General features: G+C 39.3%; 1 long non-coding RNA gene across 1 annotated transcript; it reads right to left on the minus strand.

Annotated features, from left to right (window-relative positions):
- Positions 1-331: 331 nt before the first annotated feature.
- LOC138337168 (uncharacterized) lies at positions 332-2,250 on the minus strand. Its single transcript, XR_011210653.1, has 2 exons — positions 2,117-2,250; positions 332-784 (listed from the first exon to the last, which is right to left on the minus strand). It is a non-coding gene; the product is annotated as an uncharacterized lncRNA (long non-coding RNA).
- Positions 2,251-18,205: the final 15,955 nt, after the last annotated feature.

The following is an 18,205-nucleotide window of genomic DNA, read 5'->3' on the forward strand; positions in this document are numbered from 1 at the left end:
CTAATTAAGTTACATAGGGTAATTAATAAAGTACCCTTAAGTATTTATAACAATAACTAACCCTTTGGACCATCCTAGGTTAGGTACTAGCTTGTCTTTTTCTTGTCTTAACCGAAATCTAGAAAATTGCTTTATTATTTTGGTTTTTCCCTTTTCAATTAATTAATTAAGCTGATAAATTAATTAATTAAGTAACCTAGGGTAATTAATAAAGTATCCCTAATTTGTTAGGTGTCACGACCCAACTCGATGGGCCGTGACTAGTGCCCGTTTTGGACACCCACATACAAACCTGCTAAGTATAACCAACTGAAACTAAGACAATATGGAATTTAATCAAATCAAGCCAACCACAACGTCATATATATATAAGAGGACCTGTCTCATAAGGAGTCATAACCATTCAACCATAACAGCATACGCGAGCCGACAAGGCTGCCACTATTCAAAGCATAATAACATACGTATGCCGACAAGGCTGCCACTACACAATACACAATGATGTACGCAGCCGACAAGGCTGCCCCTGTACCAGCGGACATCCCAAACAAACCATGTCCATACCATTATTCAAAACATATATATACAACCCACATAATGTCCACAGACCTCTAAGAGTACATTAGTGAAACTCGACGGGACAGGGCCCCGCCATACCCATAGACGAGCAAAAGACTACACAAAAGTTATGTACCAAAATGACTGGCCTCCGGAACAGTGGAGCTCTCCCAATACGCAGAGTAGATATCCTAGGCGGGAGGATCACCGAACTGTGCGTCTACACCTGCGGGCATGAAACGCAGCCCCCCGAGGAAAGGAGGGTCAGTACGGACAATGTACTGAGTATGTAAAGCATAAGGTAAAGATGACAGGATACCAATATTTCAAGTCGAAACAAAATATCGCTACAGATATACCCTTTTAAGTGAAAATCATGCATATATTTAACATTTAAGGTGCCCAGCTTCCCTAGTAAGGGGCTCGGCAAAATAATCATCACGTCATCTCCGTCATCATCATCATCATAACCATCCTCATCACCAATCATATATATAATATACATACCCGGCCCTCTAGTGAGGAACTCGGTGACATATGCAAGAAACTCCGCACGAACATTACCCGGCCCGGGACTCGGTGAAATGATAAATGACTCTATGCACGAGCAGAATATTATGAGCAACCATATGCAATTAAAATCATTTCTTATAACTCAATAGAACAATGAACGTGAACCAGCAAGGAGTATTACCAAAGATTAATGTTTTATCAAGATTATGAACCTTTAATACGATATGGAAACGTAAAATCTCAATGACTCTAAGAAGCATTACCATAGATATTAGAGATCATCATAGACTTAGACATAGCCGATATATAGAGCAATAATTGTGGAAGCAAGAATATACGTCACCTAGACGCTCTAGAGGTAAGTATCAAATCTGTCCGTTATTCGCTTATTTTTAAAAGTCATGCCAAGCAAAGAAAGAAGGGACAACGTTACATACCGTATAATCGAGCCGCACGTCCAATATTTACTACTCAAGCTATTAATCTATAACAAGCAACAATCGTGCCGCAATTAGATAAACATCGTGCTTTACTTTCTTGTAAGCTAGCTAATAATCTAACGAAAATTCGGCAGCACCTCCCCTATTTTCCTTACTTCGTCCCAATCCAACAACAATCCAAATTATCCACAGCAATACCAATAACACATATAACCCAAAGAATCATATTAAACAGCCCCCTCCCAAAAACAGTTCCGTCTCGGCAACCATAGCAGTGAAGCAACGACACACCGAGCGATAACTCGTTTTATAATTCGCAACAGATCTACCTTATAATATTCATCCTTTGGAGTATATACTCATAATCACATTCAACATATACATAATGCCAAAACAGAATTTTCCTGCAGTTTGCTTTAATCAAAACAGCCCAAGCACCAACATGACACCACTAATAATCCGATTATGGTTTCCATTCATACTTAGCACATTCAATAACTAAAACAAACTTCCTAAGCTACTGGTCACACCCCCTTCTTAAAATTAATGGATAATTAACAAGGGTATTCTAAAGAATTAACACACCAAACAAGGAGATTACTAACCAAATTATTTGCAGCTGCTGGCCAAGAGTTGCAGGGTTGGTTTCTCCATTTCCATGGCTGCCTAAGACAAGTGGTGAAGAAGAAGATGATATGCAGCAATGCATTTCACCACTTTATTAGCATGGAGTGGATTTCTCCACCTCATTTAATAGTATGAAGTGGAGGCAGCCCGCCTTTTCACCTGTACACTAAGGCCAATCCACAATCTGATCCCTTTTTAATTTTTGCCTTGAGTGGTGGGGCTCACTGGATTAAATTAATCCTAATCAGCCACCAATTATGAGTGGTGGGGCCCATTAGATTAAATCAATCCAAATTAGCCACTAATTAATCCCTCACTTAAAGTTAATGGCACTTACATTAGCCAACTCATACTTTATATCACATTTGGAAATAACATCCTTGCCTAATATTTCTTTACGTCTTCTAGATCATGATGCGCACTACGTATAAAAAAAATACGAGGCATAACATCCTTCCCCCCTTAGGAACATTCGTCCTCGAATGTTAAGTTAGCGTCTTGTAAAAACAAATTCCAGCGAGGTCTCTCTAAAAGTTATACCTATCAACCTTCATTCCGTAACTTACAGATGCCTCACAGCTACATAATCTCATTATCTATCAATATAGTCAAGCTAGGAATTGAATTACCTGCAGGTACGGGGAATAAGTAAGGATACTTATTCTTCATTTCGTCTTCCGCTTCCCAAGTCATCTCCTCCCTATTGTTATTTTGCCACAACACTTTGACGGAAGCCACATCCTTAGTACGTAACCTTCTAACCTGACGATCAAGTATAGCCACGGGTTTCTCCTCATATGACAACTCCTCTGTTACCTGAATATTATCTACAGGGAATACTCTAGAAGGATCACCAATACATTTACGTAGCATTGATACATGGAAGACTGGATGTACCGCCTCCAAATCAGATGGTAGATCCAACTCATAGGCAACCTTGCCTATCCTACGAACAATCTGATAAGGCCCAATGTATCTCAGACTGAGCTTCCCCTTCCTGCCGAATCTCATCACACCCCTCATGGGTGATACCTTCAGGAATACCCAGTCACCAATCTGAAACTTTAAATCTCGACGCCGATTATCTTCATATGACTTCTGTCGACTCTGGGCTGCTAATAATCTTTCTTGAATAAGCTTCACCTTGTCAACAACTTGCTGAATCACATCCGGGCCTATTAACTTAGTCTCGCCAACATCAAACCAACCAATAGGTGATCTGCACTTCCTCCCATATAAGGCCTCGTACGGTGCCATCTGGATACTAGAATGGTAGCTATTATTATAGGCAAACTCAATGAGCGGCAAGTGGTCATCCCAGCTGCCTTTGAAGTCAATAATACAGGACCACAACATATCTTCTAGTGTCTGAATAGTACGCTCAGCCTGCCCATCAGTTTGAGGGTGAAATGCTGTGCTAAGGTTCACCTGTGTCCCCAATCCCTTCTGAAACGATCTCCAAAAGTTGGCTATAACTTGAGCTCCTCTGTCTGATATAATGGACGTGGGAACCCCATGAAGTCTCACTATCTCCCTGACATATAACCTCGCATAATCTTCAGCCGAATAAGTAGTCCTGACTGGAAGAAAATGGGCCGATTTCGTCAGCCTATCTACAATAACCCATATAGACTCATACTTCCGTTGAGTGCGAGGTAAGCCTGTAATGAAGTCTATATTAATCATCTCCCATTTCAAAGTCGGGATCTCTATCTCCTGTAATAATCCACCAGGCTTTTGATGTTCTATCTTGACTTGTTGACAATTTGGGCAGTGAGCAACAAACTCCGCTATGTCCTTTTTCATGCCATCCCACCAATATAAGCATATGAGGTCATGATACATTTTTGTTAACCCTGGGTGAATAGAATAACGGGCAGAGTGTGCCTCTCCCATAACCTACCGTCGTAGCCCCGCAGTATCGGGTACACACAATCTGCCTTCATATCGTAACACTCCGTCAGGTGTAACCTTAAATGGGGTCTTTTCCTTTTGAAGAGCTACATCTCTATACTGTGCCAGAATAGGGTCCTTGTATTGGTGTCTCTTTACCTCATCTATGATTGATGACTCAGCAACCTCTCGAATAGAAACTCTACTATCTTCCGAATTAGCTAGACGGACTCCAAGGCTGGATAGCCGCTGAATATCCCGAACCATATCCCTCCCTTCTAGTTGTACATCTATCAAGCTACCCATGGACTTACGGCTAAGAGCATCTGCTACAACATTCGCTTTTCCTGGATGATATAAAATATCAACATCATAATCCTTTAGCAACTCTAACCACCGCCTCTGTCGTAAGTTCAGCTCCTTCTGTTTAAAGATATATTGGAGACTCTTATGAACTGTATAGATGTCCATATGGAAACCATATAAATAATGTCTCCACATCTTCAAGGCATGAACCACGACCGCTAACTCCAGATCGTGAGTAGGATAGTTCTTTTCATGCTTCCTAAGTTGTCGGTAGGCATAGTCTATAACTTTGTCATGCTGCATAAATACACATCCTAGCCCAACACCCGAAGCATCACAATAAATAACATAGCCGTCTGGTCCCTTCGGAAGAGTTAAGACTGGAGCTGTAGTCAATTTGTCTTTCAATAGCTGGAAGCTTTGCTCACAAGCATCTGTCCACTGGAACTTGGCTGCCTTTTGAGTAAGCCTTGTCAAAGGTGCTGAAATTGAGGCAAACTTTTCTACGAATCTCCTGTAATATCCTGCTAACCCCAAAAAGCTACGTACCTCAGTAGGTGTCGTAGGTCTGGGCCAAGTCTTTACTGCCTCAATCTTTTGCGTGTCTACCCGAATACCATCAGCTCCAATAATATGCCCCAAGAATGCCACTAAAGTCAACCAGAACTCGCACTTAGAAAATTTAGCATACAACTTCTGGTGTTGAAGCACCCTAAGTACCGTCCTTAAATGATCTGCATGCTCCTCTTCTGAACGTGAATAGACCAGAATATCGTCTATAAATACAATAACAAACATATCAAGGAATGGTTTAAATACTCGATTCATTAAATCCATGAACACCGCTGGAGCATTAGTCAGCCCAAAAGACAGCACTCTAAACTCATAATGCCCATATCGGGTCCGGAATGCCGTCTTTGGAATATCTGCCTCCCTTACCCGCACCTGATGATAACCTGACCGCAAGTCTATCTTTGAAAAACACTTTGCACCCTGCAACTGGTCAAATAGATCGTCAATCCTTGGGAGGGGATACCTGTTCTTTATTGTTACTTTGTTCAACTGCCTATAATCAATCCACATCCGCAGCGACCCATCCTTCTTCCTCACAAACAGTACCGGGGCTCCCCAAGGTGACGTACTAGGCCTGATGAAGCCCTTTTCTAGCAAATCCCTCAATTGCTCTTTCAATTCTTTCAACTCAGCAGGTGCCATTCTATAAGGAGGTATAGATATAGGCTGGGTATCTGGCAGTACATCTATAGTAACTGTATCTCCCGTTCTGGAGGAAGTCCTGGAAGTTTCTCGGGGAATACATCGGGAAATTCATTAACTACAGGGACTGATTGAAGAGTCGGTGCCTCTGCCTTTATGTCATGCACCCGAATTAGATGGTAAATATAGCCTTTTCTAACCATCTTCCCGGCCTTGAGGTATGACATGAACTTACCTTTCGGCGATACTGTACTTCCCTTCCACTCTATAATCGGTTCCCCTGGAAATTGAAATCGAACTATCTTTCCTCTGCAATCAACATTAGCATAACAAGCAGCCAACCAATCCATACCCATGATAATATCAAACTCAATCATATTTAACTCTATTAGATCTGCTACGGTACGACGACTATATATAACTACTGAACAATTCCTATATACTCGCGTAGCGATGACAAAATCTCCTATAGGTGTAGCTACCTCAAATGGTTCTATCAACTCAGACTCTATTCCGATCCTACTAGCAACAAAGGGAGATATATATGATAAGGTGGAACCTGGGTCTATCAATGCATACACACTTCGGGAGAATAGTGATAATATACCTGTGATCACATTAGGTGACGCCTCATGATCTTGCCTATTAGTCAAAGCATATATACAGTTTGAGGGACCGCTAGAACTGGAAGCTCCACCATGTCCTCTACCACGGCCCGCTGGCGCCTGAATACTCTAGTTCGCTTCATCTCTGGAGGCAGGAAGTGGCCCTGGAAAGCCTCCACAAATTCATCCCATACCACTGGAGGAGCACCCTCACCCCTAGATAACTCCCAAGACTCATACCAATTAATAGCTACATCCCGCAAATGATACGTAGCCAACTTAACAGACTCGGTCTCCGAAGCCTTGATTATTTTCAATGTACGCTGCATCTAACAAATAAACTCATGCGGATCATCCTGGGGCCTTGACCCAAAGAACTCTGGAAGATTACAACTTAAGAAGTCACGAGCCCTTAAGCTAACAGATCTGTCCGCATGATCAACTCCTAGTCCATGCCTGCGAGCCTGATCTGCCACTAATCTAGTCAGCAATTGAACCGCATCTCTCATGGCCCTATCCTCCGCCCCTGACTAAGGAACTGGAGGTTTAGATGTTGGGGCCTCGGGGGCTGGTGGTGTCCCCCGAACTGGAGCTGCTGCTGCTCTAAGCTCTTCTGGCGGTGGGGGTGTAGCAGAGCTCTCCGACTGGAGCATAATACCAGGCATAGATAGGGCACGGGCCCTAGTAACTCTCCGAGTCTGACTAGTACCTTCTGCTACTGATTTTCCCTTCTGGGCGGCTGTCGCTTTCTTTGGAGGCATAGCTGAAAACACACGGATTCATCAGAGAGGGATTATCCTGTTAATATAGCTCTATCGCACAATCTAGAATAAGAAGAAAGAATGACATCCTAAATGTCCTGTAGCTTCCTGTTTATAGATGTGGTTCACAACACACCGATAAACAAGACTCTACTAGACACGGTCTGTAGACACTTCCAAGGAAGAACCGCTCTGATACCACTCTTTGTCACGACCCAACCCGATGGGCCGTGACTACTGCCCGTTTTGGACACCCACATACAAACCTGCTAAGTATAACCAACTGAAACTAAGACAATATGGAATTTAATCAAATCAAGCCAACCCCAACGTCATATATATATATATAAGAGGACCTGTCTCATAAGGAGTCATAACCATTCAACCATAACAGCATACGCGAGCCGACAAGGCCGCCACTATTCAAAGCATAATAACATACGTATGCCGACAAGGCTGCCACTACACAATACAGAATGATGTACGCAGCCGACAAGGCTGCCCCTGTACAAGCGGACATCCCAAACAAACCATGTCCAGACCATTATCAAAAACAAATATATACAACCCACATAATGTCCACAGACCTCTAAGAGTACATTAGTGAAACTCGACGGGACAGGGCCCCGCCATACCCATAGACGAGCAAAAGACTACAGAAAAGTTATGTACCAAAACGACTGGGCTCCGGAACAGTGGAGCTCTCCCAATCAGTAGAGTAGATATCCTAGGCGGGAGGATCACCGAACTGTGCGTCTACACATGCGGGCATGAAACGTAGCCCCCCGAGGAAAGGGGGGTCAGTACGGACAATGTACTGAGTATGTAAAGCATAAGGTAAAGATGACAAGATACCAATATGGCAAGTCGCAACAAAATATCGCTACATATATACCCTTTTAAGTGAAAATCATGCATATATTTAACATTTAAGGTGCCCAGCTTCCCTAGTAAGGGGCTCGACAAAATAATCATCACGTCATCTCCGTCATCATCATCATCATAACCATCCTCATCACCAATCATATATATAATATACATACCCGGCCCTCTAGTGAGGAACTCGGTGACATATGCAAGAAACTCCGCACAAACATTACCCGGCTCGAGACTCGGTGAAATGATAAATGACTCTATGCACGAGCAGAATATTATGAGCAACCATATGCAATTAAAATCATTTCTTATAACTCAATAGAACAATCAACGTGAACCAACAAGGAGTATTACCAAAGATTAATGTTTTATCAAGATTATGAACCTTTAATACGATATGGAAACGTAAAATCTCAATGACTCTAAGAAGCATTACCATAGATATTAGAGATCATCATAGCCTTAGACATAGCCGATATATAGAGGAATAATTGTGGAAGCAAGAATATACGTCACCTAGACGCTCTAGAGGTAAGTATCAAATCTGTCCGTTATTCGCTTATTTTTAAAAGTCATGCCAAGCAAAAAAAGAAGGTACAGCGTTACATACCGTATAATCGAGCCGCACGTCCAATATTTACTGCTCAAGTTATTAATATATAACAAGCAACAATCGTGCCGCAATTAGATAAACATCGTGCTTTACTTTCTTTTAAGCTAGCTAATAATCTAACAAAAATTCGGCAGCACCTCTCCTATTTTCCTTACTTCGTCCCAATCCGACAACAATCCAAATTATCCACAGCACTACCAATAACACATATAACCCAAAGAATCATATTAAACAACCCCCTCCCCAAAACAGTTCCGTCTCGGCAACCATAGCAGCGAAGCAACGACGCACCGAGCGATAACTCGTTTTATAATTCGCAACAGATCTACCTTATCGTATTCATCCTTTGGAGTATATACTCATAATCACATTCAACATATACATAATGCCAAAACAGAATTTTTCTGCAGTTTGCTTTAATCAAAACAGCCCAAGCACCAACACGACACCACTAATAATCCGATTATGGTTTCCATTCATACTTAGCACATTCAATAACTAAAACAAACTTCCTAAGCTACTGGTCACGCCCCCTTCTTAAAATTAATGGATAATTAACAAGGGTATTCTAAAGAATTAACACACCAAACAAGGAGATTACTAACCAAATTATTTGCAGCTGCTGGCCAAGAGTTGCAGGGTTGGTTTCTCCATTTCCATGGCTGCCTAAGACAAGTGGTGAAGAAGAAGATGATATGCAGCAATGCATTTCACCACTTTATTAGCATGGAGTGGATTTCTCCACCTCATTTAATAGTATGAAGTGGAGGCAACCCCCCTCTACACCTGTCCGCTAAGGCCAGCCCACAATCTGATCCCTTTTTAATTTTTGCCTTGAGTGGTGGGGACCACTGGATTAAATTAATCCTATTCAGCCACCAATTATGAGTGGTGGTGCCCATTGGATTAAATCAATCAAAATTAGCCACTAATTAATCCCTCACTTAAAGTTAATGGCACTTACATTAGCCAACTCATACTTGATATCACATTTGGAAATAACATCCTTGCCTAATATTTCTTTACGTCTTCTAGATCACGATTCGCACTACATATAAAAAAAATACGAGGCATAACATTAGGACCATTACTAACCTTTTGGACGATCCTAGGTTAGGTACTAGGTTGTCTCTTTAACTAGTTACTAGGTTGGTGTCACCCAATTTAAGTCTTAGGTTGTCGGGTGCACTAATTGGTTAATTTCGGTTTTTCCTAGGTTATTTAGTTATTTAGTTCAGTAGTTTAGAGTCTAGAATAAGTTAGAGAGATAGTCCCCACATGGTTGAACCCACGTGCGCGTCTGCCCCCTCTTAACTACCCTAACCAATTTCGGTTAGGGTTGTTCCCTCTTGGCCGATTCTCCCCCATGTGCTTGCACATGGGTTGATTGTAATTTCCTAAGTAACTATTATTGTTCATTTGGTAATGTTTACTTATTATACCAAGGATACTCACTATGTCCTTGTGCACTGCTTAATCTACATATCATTTTAAATGATCATGTGCAATGGTACCTAAGCTTGACACTTGGATGCCTCGTACCTAATTTGTGAGGTAAAGGAAAACTTTTTTTAGCCTAGGGTCTTTATTGCAGGTACACTTCTTGAACGTGCTTGTAAATACTTTAGAAAATTCGTTAACACTTTTTTAAGCCAATATTTTCTACTATGCCCATAATTTTTTAGTATGCCCACTATTTCTAACTATTGGGCATTGGGATGACTATTTACACCCAATACTTATTCTAAAAAATTAATAGGCCCTTCACTATATGGGTATAATTTTTGGAATGTTACAAAAAGGGTTCCTTATCTTGTTCATAACCGAATCACATTCACCCTACCAAAGAGGTCCACTAGGGCTACTTCTCAATGGCGACTGAGATAGCTCATTATGGCTTTGCTAATGATTAATATGATGTCGTTCCAGCCAATTAACCTTAAGTCCACAATTTCTTTACATGAAGGATACCATTATGACTCTCGACTTCAACATTCATAACATAACCTTTACCTCATACATGACCTGCTTAATATCCTCTAAGGTCTCACATATATTTCATTCATACATGATAAGGGTGCACTAAGCCTTCCTAGTCAAGACATCTGATAATCTCATAACATTCATTCATATATTAAGTAAGGGACACAAGTCTACCAAAGAAGACACCACATTCTTTCACTTTATCACATATAGCATATCATTCTTTAAAGCACTTAGGAATGGACCTTATCTTCTTAATATCCACCTATACATTACTATATCATTATCAATATAAGCATCATGACTCATATAGTCAAGTAGGAACAATCATGTATCAATATCTAAGACTACACATATAAGCACATGGTCATAGTCTAACATGATCACCTACATAACATCCATAGATCACATATACTTTCACATTCCTTAACAAGTAGATAGATATCATCATACTTCACATAATAAATTACACAAAAATCCACATTACTTCAAGTAGTGCCGACAAGGCCATGATCATCACATTGCATGAAGTAACACTAACAAGGCCACATCAATTCACATAACACCGCCACCATAAGTGAGCTATACCAAAAAAAACATAATGGAAGTATAAATAACATCAAAATAAAGGGAATAGGGCATCTTACTCCCTCAACATCCTCAACACCTCAACTTGATGCTAATTTATCCTATTCAATAACATAACCTTACCGATGGCCATGAATAATAATTCAATGTAGAAAGTATGATAATCAAAGAAAATAGGTTAATTAAATAGATATTAAACAATCTAAGATAACCTAGATATCAATTAAACACAATTCTTACATCATTGGAAAGCCTATAGAAATCTACACTAGAATTCAAACAACATTAGGTTAATATCAAGTAACCCATAACTTAGTCAAAATCTAGGGTTCATAGAATTCATGGGTTCATGGGTAAGTTAGATTAAAATCATCAATACAATATAAATTAAGTCATTATTAAATGTTTAGAAATCATTAATGCAAGAACCCATGGTAGAATCATGAAATTAGACAATTCAAGTTTAGAAACTTTGAAAACATCTTTAGAATTGAGGATCCTTGATGAAGAGAGTTGCAAGGATCAATATAAATACCTCAAAGATGATAATTATCCACTTTTATGAAGAAATTTCACTTAAAACCTCACCTCCAAGATGTTCCTTGATTCTGAACTTCAATGGAGATTTTGGGATATCTTATGGGATTTTGGGGTTTTGATTTGGAAGAATGAAATATTCAATGTGTTTGACACTTATATACACATATAAAATACCCAATATACACCTTACGAACCGCTAAAGTCTATTTCAGGAATTGTGGTGCATTTACAAATTCACGCCCATCTTGGCAGTAAAACTGCACGTAGGGACATGACCATCGACGGTGGACAGTTGATGGACCTTTTGTGCACAAATGGACCATCCTGTCCATCTATTGGTTGGGTCAGAGACTTTTCAAGGTCCTCCTTTCTCCCAATACTAAGTCTCCACTGACTCCACCCATCGATGGGGTGTCGATTGGCCCACGAGTTGTTGATGCCTCGTTCGTTTGTGGTTGCCTGGGATAGTCATGAGATTTAGTTTTGGTCCTTTCTCAATGACCCTTGAATAGTCCTTGGGGAAAATTTCCCAAAATTTTCAAACCCAAATACGATCGTCTATGAGTTTAACACCTCTCACATAAATTTCATCAAAATGAACACGTAAAACTTGACGAAACATGCCTAAGCACACAAGGTCATTTCAAGGCACATCTTTCGAACATCATGGATGTGTGACCTCCAAACTCCATGAAACTCCACACACTACCTATACATTCTATAATAGATCATTTATAGACCTTAGAACCTCATTAACACTCAATAGCACATAAAACCACATGTGAGGCACATAGGTGACTTAGTTGTCGAACGTCTTAGTCGTCCCTTGACGTTTGACTTCCAATACACCTAATACTTTAGCTACTGCCTCTATACCATATATTATACCTATTTAGTACCTTAGACCGTCAAGACTAACATGTTAGGCTCTAGTTCTCCTAATTCATTTTGGGGTCTTACATGATACACCTACTAGCTTAATTAAGTCAAGCAAGCAGCTCAATTATTTTATTCAATTTTCTAAATATTGATCCCTTTTTCTTCAACTTACAACTTAAATTTAAATTTGAAGTCAATTACCATCTTACTATCTCTAATTTAAATACTTCCCTCAGTTTTAACTTGCAGTACACATGATGAAACATACAAGGCATCAGATCACCATCCGAGCTAGCTCAATCCAAACTTATCATATAAGAAACATGGTCCCTTACCTATAATATAAGGATACGTCAGGTACCACAAGAACAGAACAAGCTCATGCATAATATGGGTTGTTACATCCTTCCCCCCATTAAAACATTTATCATCCAATGTTAGAATGATTATTCATTCCAAACAAGTTAAAGCCCAAGTTAATACTACTATTAATCACATAATACATGTATACTTGTACTTAATTGTCGGCGTATAAGCTAAGCATTTTCATCTTTCTGTTGGATTTGGAAGAGATGAGGATATTATAATTTCATTGTTTCTTTTGCTTCCCATGTAACTTTTTCTGCTTGGTTGTTCCTCCTTAACACTTTTACATAAGCTATCTCTTTATTTCTTAACTTCCTAACTTTTTGATCCATAATAACAATGGGTACTTCCTTATAAGTGAGATCTCCTGTAACCTGTACATCCTCAGTATGAGTAATACGATATGGGTCCCCTATCCATTTTTGAAGTATTGAGACATAAACACCGAATAAACTGTTGAAAGATCTTGTGGTAGCTATAACTAATAGGTTACTTGGACGACTTTTTGAATAATCTTATATGACCCTATATAGAGTGGACTCAACTTTCTCTTTTTACCAAACCTCATTACCCCTTTTATTGGAGATACCTTGAACAACATCCAATCCCCTATAGAAAATTCTAGTCCTCTCCTTCTAACATCCCCATATGATTTATGTCTACTTTAATATGTTTCTAGCCGATGCTGTATCACTTTTACCTTTTCCATAGCTTGATGAACAAGATCTGGCCCAAATAAGGCAGTTTTACCTGTTTCGAAACAGCCAATTGGTGATCTACACATTCTACCATATAAAGCTTTATAAGGTGGCATTTAAATATAGAATGGTAGCTATCGTTATTAGCAAATTCAATAAGTGGTAGGCGATCATCCCAGCTACTCTTGAAATCCAATACACATATTCGCAGCATATCCTCAAGTTTTTGAATTTTATGTTCTTCCTAGCTTTCCATTTGAGGGTGAAAGGTTGTACTTAAATTCACTTTTGTTCCCAATCTCTTCTGAAACGACTTCCAAAAATTTGCAGTTAATTGAGTTCCTCTATAAGATATTAAAGAGATAGACACTCCATGTAGTCGAACTATCTCTTTAATGTACAACCTCGCACACTCTTCAACTATGTCAGTAGTCTTCACCAGCAAGAAGTGCACTACTTTTGTAAGTATGTCAACTATTACCCATATGGAGTCAAACTTCCAGAATGAGCGAGACAAACTAGTGAAAAGAATACATGTTAATCATGTCCCATTTCCAAATTTGAAGTTCTATACGATGCATGTAACCTCCAAAATTTTGGTGTTCTACTTTTACCTGTTGAAAAGTTGGACACTAAGCTATGAATTCTGCAATGTTCTTCTTCATGTCCCCCCACCAATGCATTTGTTTCAAGTCATGATATATTTTAGTTGACCCCGGATAAACATAGTATCTTGAATGATGTGCTTCCATCATGATCCTATTTCTTAGTTCATCAACATTAGGTACACAATCTTTTTTGACATCGAAGTAGTCCATCTTGCGTAAGGTCAAATGTCTTTGTCGTACCATGTTGTACATTCTCATTAAGCAGTAAAATAATAGGATTAGTGTACTGCTTCTCTTTCACTTCCACTATTAACGATGCTTTTGCTGCATTTCGCACAATAACCCCTTTGTTTTGAAATTCAAAAAGGCTAACACCCAAGTTCACTAGTTGGCACAAATCCTTAGTTATTCCTTGTCTTTTCACATATTGCCTATAAGTGCTTTCCATTATTTTAGGGATTAAAGCATCGGCTACTATAATAGCTTTACCGGGATGATACAAGATATCAATGTTATAATCTTTTAATAAATCTATCCACCTTCGCCACCTTTGATTTATGTCCTTTTTCTTAAATATATATTTCAAGTTCTTGTTATTAGTTTATATGTCAACATGAACTCTATATACAAGTAGTGTCACCATATCTTTAAAGAAAACACAACTACTGCTAGCTCTACATCATGGGTTGGATAATTTGTCATATGGCCGCCGCTGCCTCGAGCTAGAAGTTATAACTTTACCATGATGCATTAATACAAAACTTTAGCCCACTCCCAAATCATCACCATACATTGCATAGCCTTCTGGAAGTACCAATACAACTGTAGAAGTTAATTTACTCTTGAGCTCTTGGATGCTTCTCTCACACTCATCATTCCACTGAAACTTTATTTCTTTGTTTGTTAGATTTGTAAAGGGTGCATCAATGGAAGAGAATCCTTGAACAAACCTTGTGTAATAACCTGCTAATCCAAGAAAACGATGGATGTCCATAAGCGTTGTAGGTCTTGGACAGTTTTTCACGGCTTCTATCTTTTGATTATCTACTATTATTCCTTAATCAGATACAATATGACCTTAGAATGCTACAAATTCCAGCTAGAATTCATATTTGGTGACTTTGCATAGAACTTACGATCACGAAGAATTTGTAAAACATGCCACAAATGATTAGCATGGTTCTCTTTCGATCTTGAATACACCAAGATATCATCTATAAACACTATCACGAACACATCTAAAAATGGCTTGAAACCCTATTTATCAAGTCAATAAAAGCTGTTGGTACATTTGTTAACCCAAATTATATGACTAAAAACTCAAAATGACCATACAATTTTTGGAAAGTTGTCATGGGTATATATATCTTTGACTCTCACTTGGTGATAACACGACCACAGGTCGATCTTTGAAAACACCTAGCACTTTGTAACTGATCAAACAAATCAACAATTCTAGGGAGGGGATATTTGTTCTTAATTGTTACCTTATTCAACTACCGGTAGCCGATACACATTCTTAGCGATCCATATTTCTTGCGTACAAATACAACTGGTGGTCCCCATGGGGACATACTAGGCCTTGTGAATCCCTTTTCTAGTAACTCTTTCAATTGCTGTTTCAACTCTAGAATTCTTCCGAAGCCATTCTATACAGGGGAATTGAGATAGGTTGAGTACTTTGTAGCATATCAATACTAAACACTACTTCTCGTTCTGGGGCAGGCTAGGAAGATCTTTAGGAAATATATCAGAAAACTCATTCACTATCGAAATAGATTGAAGAGTTGGTAGCTCCACATCCGTATTGTAAATCTCACAAGATGACATATGCATCCTTTAGAGATAATCTTCTTTTCCTTAATAGAGAAATAAATTTACCTCTCGGTGCCCCAATATTACCTTTCCATTCGAGAACTGCCTCTTTTGGGAACTTGAAATGCACTATCTTAGTTCGGCAATGTACCGTGGCATAACAAGAATATGAATAATCCATACCCAATAAAACATCAAAATATACCATTTCCCACTCAACAAGGTCAGCCAATGTATCACGGTCACTAACAATTACAATGCAATTACAATAAACCCTTTTAGCTTTAAAAGACTCACCAATTTGTTTAAACACTTCAAATGGCTTCACTAATAATTCTGGTGTTCTTTGGAACTTTTTAGCAATCAATGGAGTAACATATGATATTGTAGGCCCCAAATCACTTAATGCATAAACAATATATGAAAAGACAGATAGTGTACTTGTAACCACATCTGGCGACGCTTCTGAATTTTGTCAATCCCCTAGAGCATATGTGCGATTCTGACCTTCACTAGAACTATCTACCCCCTATCTCCTCTACCACGACCTATAGGCATCTAGTCCTTTACTATAGAATGTGTTCAAAAGGTCGATGCAACATATGATGTGGCGGGATGTGAAACACCACCCACGCCCCTATGGGGGCAGTTTCTGATTATATTCCACGGTGTGCCACACCAAAAACAAACATCTGTACCAAACCTGCATTCACCTAGATGATTCCTCCCACACTATTTACAAGTCTATCGAAGAGACCTTGATTGGCTCATACTTCCCTGCTCTAGATGACCCACTATTTGTGAGCCTTGGCTTTCACTTCTTTGCCCAAACTGATTGCCCCTAAAACCTTGGAACCGTTCTGGAGCACTAGCTATAGTAGAAAGATGATGTCCTAGGTAGTCTCTTATAGAACCGAGTCCTAGACTCACTTTGGGATGGTGTAAACAGCCCCATGGATTTGGCCCTCTTAGAATGCTTTGTTTCCCACTCTTGTGTCCTTCTTCTTTGCCTTTGATCCTCTACATTTTTCACAAAGGCCTACATCCTTGCTATATCCATATGTTTATTCAATGAAGCACTGATACAATCTCTATGTAAATATGTGTCTAGTCTATCCACATATCGTTGAACTGTATCCTCCATGGTAGCTATTATATTAGAAGCATATCTGGCCAAGGAATTGAACTTGAGACTGTACTCTCTCACGCTCATACCTCCTTGGTGGAGATTAAAGAACTAATTTGTACTGGCCTCTCGGATCTCTAATAGAAGATAATGGTTAAGGAATGCCTTTTTGAACACTTTCCATGTAGCTGAAGGTGCATCTATTCCTCTAGATTGCTTTCAAGCTTCATAACGCAATATAGACACACCCTTTAATCTATATGCTTCTAGCTCAAATGTTTCTTTACCACTTACATGCATAATATCCAAAGTGCGTTTGATCTGATCTATAAAGTCTTGCGGTATTTATTAGGATCTGAAATGGTGAATGATGGAGGGTCCAAGTTAACAAAATCATGTATCCGTGTTCCAGAATCTATATCTACACCACTAGTACCTCCAACTAGACCTTCTTGCCTTTAGCCATGACCAATAATTATACGAGTCAATAATTGGACTGTATTCCTCAAATCTTGATCGGTAGCATTAATAGGGGGTTCCTGAGGTTCACTTTTCCTTCTTGGTTCTTCAAGAGATGGAGGCGTTGGGGAAGTCTGTGATAGAGACTCATCTTGAGCCGCACTTTGAACAACTTGACTTGGTGGTGGTTGGCTGGTCCCTTCTTGGGAAGCCACATCTACACACTTACTAGTTTTTTTACTTCTTCTCATAATAGGCATCTTTGATATAGTAAAACAATCTAGAAATTAGATATGATTTACCTACAACACTGAATCTATTACACAATCTAAGAAATGAAAGAAATCATACAACACCTACATGTCCTGTAGCCTCCTATTTATAGATCAGGTGCATAACACATCCATACACAAGACCCTACACAGATATGGCTTTGTAGACTCCCTAGGATGACCTGATCTGATACCACTTTTGTCATGCCTCAAATCCCATGAAGACGGACAGACACCCGATGCCCAAAAAGGCTCGACAAACCAACCTGTAACCTGTGTTACTATGCATATAACTATAAGAATCGTCTGACAAGTTCACATCGGATGCAGTGATACTAACCAGCATAAGTAGACCCAAAATTTATATAAAAGACTTGGTTGTTGAGGCCACACTCTTTAAAACACAACTAAACCATATACATACGTCTAAAAAGCCTCTAAAAGATAGAAAAATCTAGAGTAGG

The sequence above is a fragment of the Solanum lycopersicum genome, chromosome 7 (assembly GCF_036512215.1).
Source record: "Solanum lycopersicum chromosome 7, SLM_r2.1".
In the NCBI taxonomy this organism is placed as follows: Eukaryota; Viridiplantae; Streptophyta; class Magnoliopsida; order Solanales; family Solanaceae; genus Solanum; species Solanum lycopersicum.